This window comes from Chinchilla lanigera, unplaced genomic scaffold (assembly GCF_000276665.1).
Source record: "Chinchilla lanigera isolate Chin_1 unplaced genomic scaffold, ChiLan1.0 scaffold00176, whole genome shotgun sequence".
Classification (NCBI taxonomy): Eukaryota; Metazoa; Chordata; class Mammalia; order Rodentia; family Chinchillidae; genus Chinchilla; species Chinchilla lanigera.
Genome location: NW_004955577.1, coordinates 289,182 through 299,308, shown reverse-complemented (window position 1 = coordinate 299,308; position 10,127 = coordinate 289,182). Strand labels below are relative to the sequence as shown.

Here is a 10,127-nt window from a genome sequence, read left to right as displayed (position 1 = left end):
GCGCCCCGCCGTGACCCGCTTCGGCCGGGTGCCGGCCCCGCGCGGGACTCCGCGCCTCCCTCCCCGCCAGGCGCCCCTCCCCTGGGTCTCTGCTCCGGCGCCGCGGTGTGCTGCATTCAAGGGCATTACATCTGGTTGCAATCCAGTCTCACGCCGCTGCCGGGCTGTTCAGACCTCGCGCTGACGTCAGAGCAGGGGAATTACTTCTTTTTATTTTATCTTTTTTTGGTCGTCTGCTGCCCCGGGAGGGGAGGTGGGGGTGGGTTAGGCCGCTCTGCTGTGAAGGCGCCGGCGCGATGGGAGCGCAGGGCTGCCTCGGCTTCCCTTCCTGCCGTCCCCCCTCCCATTCCGGGGTCAGGCCCACCCCGGCGGGGGGACAGCCGCGCGGTAGACCTAGCTGAGGCCCTCCCGATGCACTGCACAGCTGCGTTTCCAGAGGCTTCCCTGGGACGTGGCCTTTGCAGTACGGAGCTGGAGAGGAGTCTTCTAGTTTGCCACCCTTGTCTCCCCTTGGGGGCAGCCCAGAGGGTATCTGGGGCCCGGGAGCAAGGAGCAATGGATCCCGGCCTGGCCATTCCGGTCTCAGCAGCCTCGGCCCAGAAGTCTGGCAAAAGCTTTCAGAGCCAAAAACCTTGGCGAGAAGGAGAGTGTATCAAGGCTAATCCAGGCCCCAGAAGCCAGCTAGTGCAGTGGGCAAAACGTGACCTTCCCGGACCAGGCAGCCTCGGCTTTTGTAGACAGAGGGCTCTCACCTGCCCTGGAGCCATCGCCGCTTCCGCTGGACCATGAGGTCTTTGCTGCTGCCTGTCTTGCAGACCCCTGGTGAGGACCGTTGGCTTTAAGACGCCTGCCAGAGACCTGCAGTGTGCAATACCTCAGGTGACAGTGCTGTTCACACCCACATCGTATAAGAGAAATGAAAGTTCAGTAGTGAATAAGCCCTCTGCCACGAGTGCTGGTCTTTGATGCCTTCTGTTATAGTATATTTGACTAAAAGGATTAAGAGTTGCAACTCAGTTATTCAGTGATTTCACAATCTACGGATAGGTCGCATGCAGTTTGAAAATGTAGTCCTAGGAAATGGATCTGCCGTTTAGTCACTCAGCAAACAGTAATTGAGACCCTAACAGTTGCCCTTTTTGTTGGCCCTGCTGAAGTAATGAGTCAGCTCTCATTGTGAAAAAAATGCAAATCCTCCGGAAGTATAGAGTGAAAGACCACTTAGCACAGGTGGCCCCAGCTAGACTCTCCCTGTATCCTTTCAGAGTTTTGTTACCTAATTTATACTGTGTATCATGTGGAGATACACCGTTTCCTTTTTCTCCAAATGCGAGCACTGCAGGGCTGTTATTCTGCACCTTGCTCTTTCCTAACAGGGTGGGGTTGTGGGGTGAGGTGTTCATGCCTGGGCTCTGGGTTGACTCAAGGATCTAGCACATAGTAGAGGGGTAATTTACCTCTCTGGGTCTCAGTGTCCCCATCTGTACAATGGGGAGAATCACTGTATGACAGTGGAGATTGAATTAGTTCATCCACATGAGGTTTAGAACTGCTGCCCAGCACATGCCCGTTGTTACTGTCTTTATTACTACCCTGTGTCTGCAGTGACCCACATTTATACCTCCTTGCGTGTGTTGGTTGCCGTGCAATGGCGTGGATGTGTGTTTTTGTGCTTCCCAGGGAAAAGGACGTGCACTGAGGGGCAAGATGTATCTCAGGTCAAGGTCCCTGTGGGACGGGCACCTGGATGCTGAGCCTCAGGGGACAGGGACTGGCCAAGGACCTACTGTTCTCAAAATCTTGTGCTTAATGTCAGGGTCCAAGCATGACACATCCCCGAATCGGTTACTTAAAAGGTCACATGCCAGGCATGGTGATGCACGCCTGTAATCCCAGCACTCGGGAAGCTGAGGCGGGCGGATGCTGGGAATTCGAAGCCTTTCTGGGTTACACAGTAAGCTCAAGGTCAGGCTAGACTCTATAGCAAGACCCTGACACCCTTCCCCCCTGCAAAAAATTTATCACAGCCCAGGGATTGGTGACCAAGGCCTTAGTCAAAGCTGGGGGAGGGGCGTGGTTTGTCCAGGTAGGGGCTTCATGGAAGAGGGGGCCCTGAGCAGGTGCCCGGGCACAGGCAGGTAGGAATGAGAGGGGTGTCCCTGGCAGCCTTGGGAGACTGGAAGGGATGTAGCCTGTGTGCCGTGGCCAAGAGGGAAGGACTTGGCTCAGAGCATGGTGACGGGAAGCTGGGCTGTCGCCAGGGCCTCCGCACCAGCCGCCCCGCACCCCCAGGGGGCCGCTGGAGTACTCTTTCTGAGCCACAGTAGATACACTCCAGGGGCTCCTGCTGCCTTCTAAATAGGGCCCCAGAACGCGGCCCTTCCGCACTGCCCAGGGCACATCCTCCTGGCATCCTCTGGTGCTCCGCCTCACCTGCCCCGCCCTCCTCCCAGGGCAGCCCTGTGCATGCCCGCCCCTGTTTGCTTGCCTGGCTTGTCCCTTCCACCTGGATGCCCTTGTCTTCCTGCCTGCCGCCCAAGACCCAAACAGACGTCCTGTCTCCTGCTCTGACCTCCAAGGCAGAATGAGTCATCTCCCTTTGTCTATACCTTCCCCTGGCGTTTATCACGGAATTATCGGCACTTCTGTCAGGGTGTCCTCCTGGAGGGGCTGCAGCAGCTCAGCCTGAAGTGCAGCTCCTTCCTCTGGGCTCTGTTTCAAGGGCGAGGCCCGAACACCGCACGCTCAGCAAGGCTTCCTGGCACAAGGGCCAGGTGAGGGGAGAGGGTGAGAACCTGGCCTCTCTTCCTGGGGCCCTTTGATCCCAGCAGGGCCTGGCGGGCTGTGTGGATTCTGTGCTGTCACACTGGATGAGCCAGGGAGAGGAGGGGGGTGGGGGGGTGGGGGGAGCCCCTCCAGGTTCCTGCAGGGGGCTGGGGGAAACTGGCTCATCCTGTTTCTCTGGGGATGCAGGCCGAGCTGTGCCCTGTTCCCGGTGGGTCACTGGGGATCTGAGACTGGAATGTGACACCAGGGAGGGGCAGGGAGGCCTCGGGTGCAGGCTGGGGCTTGGCTGGCAGAGGGCAGATTTTGCTCTACTGGTTATGGAACCTGTTTGAATAGCGTGTGGGGGTAGTGGGAGGCGCGGGGTGAGGAGGAGAGATGGAGTAGAAGGGGAAATGGGGGGGCGAAGAGACACGGGAAGCAGGAGGCACAGGAGGGCGGGGTGGGGGCCGAGGAAGGAGCAGGTGATGTTCCCGCTGCATGTCGGCGTGCGGAGGGTCTGCAGGGAAACAGCCAGGTGCACCAGTGTCCCTTCATTCATTTGTTCCTTCAGCACCACTCCTGTGTTCACACGAGGCCCCGGATCTGAGCAAGCTGGGGACACCTTCAGGACCCCTGAAGTCCAGGGTGTCATTTCTGACTGCAGTGGTCTGGTGAGGATGCCGTGGAGGGCAGGGGAGAGTCCTCCGAGGAGGGGAAATGATGCACCAGGTCTGGGGTGCGGGTGTCGAGCCGTTTGTTAGGAGTGGCGCAGCTCCGCAGCCCCTCTGGATGGGCCGTCTGCGTCTGGGCAGAGGGAACAGCTTTCAGCCACGGAGCGGGTGAGGGCTGGGGCGTGACCAGGAGCAGCGGGCTTGCTTAGCACCACAGGCTCACGCAGCTGGGCGCTCAAGGGATGACAAGCAGAACTGGACTTTCCCCTGGATTCCTCCCCTGGAGACTGTGCCATCCGCAGGGCGGGCAGGATGGGGTGACGAGCACTGGATTCAGAGTCAGGAAAAGGCCTGTGTTTTACCCACTTCTTCAGGCAAGCCGCTTTCCCTCTCTGAGTATCAGGCTCCCTTTTGTCAGAAATGGGAACATGAATTGTTGCAAGTGACAGAGAAGCTGACAGTGTTACAAAGCAAGAAGGCCCTGTAGCTTAAGGACATAAGCTTGGACTTTGGGTCAGCGGATACCGGCTACTCTCTCTGGGGCTCCGTTTCCCGCCCCTTTAAAGTGTTCATGATAAGAGGCCCTTCCGAGCTGTTGGTAGGTAGTCCTCAATTGGGAAATTGTGTTCAGCTTTAATATCTACCTCTAACTGCTTCAGTGGCAGTACAACCACAAATTTACTCATTCATTTTCCATTCACAGACCCCTTGCTGAGCATCCGGCGGACACCAGGGTGTTGGGGACACTAACCAAGTGGCAGTCTAACACAGCCTACCGGTTGTATAGGTGTTTGGGACTTGGATTCCCTCTGCTCAAGGCTCAAGTTATTTCTCTCCTTCACTTAGTTTCTTTATCTATAAAGTAGGGGAAATGACCACATCTTCCTGCTAGCATTAATGGGAGCATTAATAGATCCGAGTTGAGACAGGTAAAATCCAGCAGTGTCTGTACAGTAAGTCCCCGACCTATGAATATTCAAGTTATGAGCTTTGACAGGTGTGGACGGACCTCACGTTAGGAACATTCTTAGATGCTGACAAGCTGTGGAAGTGGCTCCTGTGTCTGCCGGCCACGGTCGCGGCTGTGCTGCCGCGTGCCTGCCGTACGGTGCACTAGTACCCAGCAGTGCAGTGCTCTGTCGCAGCCCCGGAGGTCTGCGACTGAGGAGAAAAAATGGTGATATGCAGGGGACTGATAGGAAGCGCAAAGCCATACACACGGTGCATTTGCGTCAAAGGTGTGTAAGACTCACTTTGTCAGACTTACGGAGCAATCTGACTTGTGAGCGTTCTCCTGCAAGGGAACCCCTTTGTAAGCTGGGGACTTACTGTACCCATGGGTGCTTGAGAATGGCTCTTCCTCCTCCCCGTGGTCACTTTTGCTGGAGAGAAGCTCACAGAACAGCCTGGTGATGGGGGAGGTGGGTCCGGGCAAAGGTTTCCCTGCAGGGGATGGCACCGTAAAGGAGTGCCACCTGCCACCAGAGCAGCCCAGCTCCTGGACTCGGCACCTTCAGGCCTCCAGCCTCAGCTCTCCCCTCTAGGAGACCCAGAGCTGTCTCTGTGCAGCCTCAGGGCCTAATGAGGGCAAGGCCTGTGAGGCCACACTCACCTGAGAACATAGCTCGTTCTGCCTGGCACCAGGCAGGTTCAGACTTGCAGAAGGAATTCTAGTATCCAGTGTTAAAGCCAAAAGTGTTTTTTGACTGGAGCATCATCCGTTGCTAGAGGCCTCCAAACCATCTCTGGGTCCTTGGGCGGGTCCTTCAAACTCTCTGAGCCCATTTTTTTAATGTATCAAATGGCAAAAGTAGGGGCTGGGGATTTAGCTCAGCGGCAAAAGCGCCTGCTTGGCAAGCGCAAGGTCGTGAGTTCGGTTCCCAGTACCGGAGAAAAACCAAAAAAAAAAAAAAAAAAATGGTAAAAGTAAGTTATCTATTATGTAGTTTTGTTTTCAGAGCGTTTAGATGGTCTCTCCAAAGCACTGTGCATAGTGCTTTCGACAGACATGCAATAGAGTGCTTAATCAATGTCAACCTATTTAATGTCCTAATAATAAAAATTCTCAGAAAATGTAAATGATGTGTTTATATGGAGTATTACTGTGCCATAAAGAAGGATAAGCTTCAGACATTTCTAGCTAAATGGATACACCCTGAGACCATACTCTTAAGTGAAAGAAATCAGACAAACCTGTTTAAATTCTCTGGTGTGAAGAAACCGAAAATATAAATAAGGACCAAAATGTATAGCAGATACTGAGAAATGAAAAAATGTTCACGTGAGAAGGGGAACAAGGAAGGGGCAGGAAGAAAGGAAGGAAGGGGGACAAGAAAAAATAGAAGGAAAAAATGGAAACAAAATTTTCTTGTTGTTGTTGTTTTGATTTTTGGTACCAGGAATCGAACTCGGGCCCTTGTGCTTGCCAGGCAGGCACGATTCCACTGAGCTATATTCCCTGCCCCAAAACTTTTGTAAATGATGAGGGAGAAGAGTGATTGAAGGGAGGGGAGGGGGATGGGAAAAAAGCAGCAAGATTTACCATGTGCAGGTACAAATTCCCCATGATGAATGTGATCGATATGTATATCTAAAATGTACCAATAAAAAATTTGGGGGTGAGGTACCGGGAATTGAACTCAGGATGTTGTGTTTGCCAGGCAGGCGTTTGGGCCACTGACCTATATCCCCAGCCCTAAAAAAATTAAAAGGAAAAGAAAATGTGAGGTTAAAAACTACCTGTAAGATTTCTTCTTAGGAATGGTAGCTCCTTAGAGATGTAAATAGCTCAGTGGCATAAGTGCCTGCCTGGGAAGTGCAAGGTCCTGAGTTCGATCCCCGATAGATACCAAAAAAAAAAAAAGGAGAAGTGAAGTTGTGAACCTTCCGTTAGTGCAGTGGACAAAGAATCCTTATCCTACTGGAACTGCTGAGGCCAAGAGGGGCTTAGCTGCCACAGCAGTCACCCAGCAACCCGGGCCTGCTACCGCAGGGGAAGTAGGCAACCCGAACTGGCTTTGGTCCTGTGTTCTTTGATACGCTGATAATTATTCCTCAGCAGAGAGTTAGGAGCAATCACTTCTACACAGCCGAGGTCCCATGAGCCTGTCTTCTGGAAGGTTCTAGTCTGATAGGAAAAATAAAATTCGTATGTGATTTTGGTGAGATGAGATAAAAATCACCCGTCAGAGGGGTGCAGAGTCGTGCATTTTCTCATTCCGGGGACCCCTGTGCCAGGCTGTGGAGCAGTGGTTCTCAGTGGGGATGGTTTTACCCCTCAGGAGAGCCATGTCTGGAAGCATTTTTGGTTGTCTCGGTTGGAGAGATGCTATTGGCATCTGGTGGGCAGCGGCAGGGATGTTTCTAACTCTGTGATGCCCAGGACAGGTCTGCATCACAGATCATCTCACCCGGGAAGCCCACGCGCTGAGGGGAACAGGAGTGGCCAAGCAGACGCAGCCCCTGCTCTTTGGAAGTGCCCAGTCTGATAGGCAGTCAGGCATTACAGAGCGATTGCATGGTAATCATGATGGAGGATTAGCTGTAATTGTGTTGGAAGCTAAGAAGGGAAAGTGCAAAGTGCAGGAACAAGGATGCAGGCTTTGCACTCCCTCAAGGATGGCGTGGCTGTGGAGGTTTCTCTAGCCCGAGGCACTTTGTCAGGGGCAGACAGCGGAAGGTGTGTCCTGGACAGGGCAGGCTGCTAGGCACCTGGTGTGTGTCTGGGAGACAGCTCCCCAACAGATCCAGCCTCAGGACACCCAGGGAGCAGCTTCCAGAGGTGGGGAGAAGGGAAGGGGAGGCAGATGTTCTCCCCTGTGTGGTTTGGAGAACTACACCTCCCAGCATGCTGTGCTTTGGGGGCCTGAGCAGAGGTCAAGTGAGTGGGTGGAGGACCTGGGCCTGGGTACTGCCCTGGCCTAGGCCTAGCCTCTGCCCTTTCTTCCCTGTGCAGCCCTCTGGTAGGTGGGAAAGAGAAGCAGAAAAAAGAGAGAGGAAGAACAATATTTTCATTTCAAATACGGATAGGGGTGGAGGAGGGAGGAGCGAATCTAGTTTATGATACCTTTGAGACAAGCACAGAAAACCCCCACTGTGGCCCAAAAATAGTACTAAAAACAGCACTTTTTGCCAAATCAGACTTAGTTGAGTGACTCCTTTCTTGAGTCCAGGGGGATGGGGCGGTCTGTTTCCTCGGGGTGATGGTGTCCCCTGGAGTCCCACCCTGGCAAATTAAACTCAGAGGCCTTGGTCTCCTGGGCAGGACAGGAGCCCTGAGAGTTTAGCTTGGCAGCGCATGGCTCTGCCTGAGCTTCCCAGAAGGCCAGTGATGGTGACACGGGAGTGCCTGCCAGCACAGCCAGCTGGTGCAAGCAAAGGTAGGAGAGGCGTGGTTCCTCTCCTAAGTGAATGTCTGCCTCTTCGGGTACTGAAAGGGATCATGGAGAAAAGCCATCATTTAATGAGAACCTGCTGTTATGCCAGGCATTGGGTGGCCCTCCCTAAGGCTTTTTTTTTTTTTTTTTTTTTAAAGAAAGGGTCTAACTGTGTAGTGCAGGTTGGCCTTGAACTTGCTTATTTAGGCCAGGCTGGCCTCGAACTCATAGAGATCCTCCTGCCTCAGCCTCCAGAGGGCCGGGATTGTAGGTGTGTGCCACCACGCCTGGCTTCCCTCAGCCTTATTAACTGCTCTATATAATCAAAGAAATTAAAGCTCAGAGAGGTTAAGTGACACAGCAACCAAGTGCCAGAGCCCCTTTAGAGATTATATCTGTGGGGCTCCAAACTGGCCGTGCCTGCTGCTCACTTTCCTCGCGTTCATCTGTCATCCATTCAGGAAATAATTAAGACTGTGACCTAGTGGGAAGTTTTTAAGGCTTGGAGTCAGCCGTAAGCTTGAGTTCTGACAGAGACCGCGTTTGTTTCTGCGGCTTTCCCTCCTGGAGCCTTCTGTTTCCTTATCTGTCAAGTGGGCATAATCAGGCCTTCATCCTGGAGTAGCGGAGGGATTAAACTCAGCACTGAAGGGGCCGGGAGGGGAGGGCGGGAGGGGGGGTTCGCCGAGGACCTGCCCTGGGCCACCCAGCGTGACAGGGTTCAGTAAACGAGCTCTCAGCACAGCGAGCCAGGCCAGGTTGCTGTATCTCTGTACCATATCAATGTTGGGTTTCTTTATTTGAACAGGGAGAGAGGGCAGCTTACTCTGCAGGTAGAGAAGGTGGTGTGGAATGCGGGTGTTTATTTTTCTGTGCCTGTGAAAGCTCTGCTTCATCTCAGATGGCCTGTGCAGGGCTTCCTGAGACACTTCAGTGGGTATCCGCCACGCAGAGGGACCTGTCCGGCTGTCTGCCTAGATTGGTGCCTCCTACCAAGTGGGGCCCCCAGGGCATCCTGTTAAGGCTTATCCCCAGGGGCCCAGAAAATAAGGGGTAGAGAGCCTTGCAGGCCTGGACCCTCTTGTTCCAAATCATCTCTTTACTCCTGGCAGGCTGTGGACTGCTGGGAAGGCAAGGGCAGCCTTCCTGACTGACAAACAAAACAAGCCTGGCTCACAAAAGGATCAGGGCGGGTGGCTGGGCTTTCTTCCCCTCCCCCTGCCCTAGGCATCTCTGCTGCTCCACCCAGCTGGCACCTACATTTTGAGGCACAGTGGCAGAGCTCTTAGCCCTCGGGGTGGCTCAGGCCCGCTGGGCTAGGAGCCCCTTGTATGGGAGAGGTGGATGCAAGAAGCGATAGCGGCCCTGAGGCAGGGCTTGCCCCTCCTTCTCATCAGCGGGCTGGGCAGGCTTCTTGGAGAGGAAGCCCAGCCGGCAGGTATCGGAGAAAGACATCGGATCCAGAGGGAAAAGCAGAGAAAGCAAACAAACAGGGCTTTGTGCTGCTGCAGATTGGCGGCTCAAAAGGGAAGCCGGCTGTGGTAGGCGGGAGGGGGTGGGGAGAGGCTGGGAGGCCAGGCCGTCGCCCTGGGCCAGAGATAGGTGGCTGGACCAGCCCGGGCTGGGCGGCCAGGAAGCAGGGAGCGCCACTCTGTGTGACAGGCATCCGGAGTCACAGCGGTCAGGGGCAGAGTCTCAGCTCCACCACTTCCATCCTTCAGCGGATCTAGGCTTGTATGCCCACCTGATCTGGGCAGTCACTCACATGCAGGACTGTCAGGGCCCAGGCCGGCTGGCTTCCCCGTCGTCCTGGAAATATGTAGGAGGGAACCAGGGTCTCCCTGGGGAGCGCAGCCTCCCTGGTTCTGAGGGGTCAGGGGCTTCTACTCATCCTTGCGGGTACTTTGGGGCTTCGAGGGGAGGGGCAGCCACGCTGAGGAGCCTGAGCTGGTGGAGGCGCGCTGGGCTGGGAACGGAGAACCAGGAAGGCGGCGCGAGTGGGGGCGGGCACCTTCTGCGGGGCTCACGTATCACGTTCTGCCTCGCAGCGGGGCAGCCCCTGCCGCGGCCCACCTGCGGGTGCTGGGGGGCCGCGCCTCCGGGAAGGCTAAGGCGGGAGCCGTTGGGTCAGACACGCGGGCCGCCCCGCGATCGCCTCGGGGGCCATTTCCTCCCCTGGCCCAGACCTAGAGGGGGCGGCGGGAGGACGGCGCCCACACTTCCTGCGCGCCCCGCCCCTCGCTCCGCTCCCCTCCCCCCGGCGGCGCCCACCATCTTGGCACGCGGGTTTCCTCGCCCGGCACCCCACCGGGCT

The 10,127-nt window shown here is 55.3% G+C and overlaps 1 protein-coding gene across 2 annotated transcripts in view; it reads left to right on the top strand.

The window, feature by feature from the left end:
* Positions 1 to 2,695: 2,695 nt before the first annotated feature.
* The window catches only part of Rai1 (retinoic acid induced 1), a 111,210-nt gene continuing 103,778 nt past the window's right edge, over positions 2,696 to 10,127 (top strand). Inside the window, exon 1 of one of the 2 annotated variants that reach the window (XM_005413962.2) lies at positions 2,696 to 2,774. The gene's annotated coding sequence lies outside the window, so the exon portion shown is untranslated. Of the gene's footprint in view, positions 2,775 to 9,233; positions 9,252 to 10,127 lie in introns of those variants that run through there. The other variant, XM_013509618.1, reaches the window with a different exon arrangement.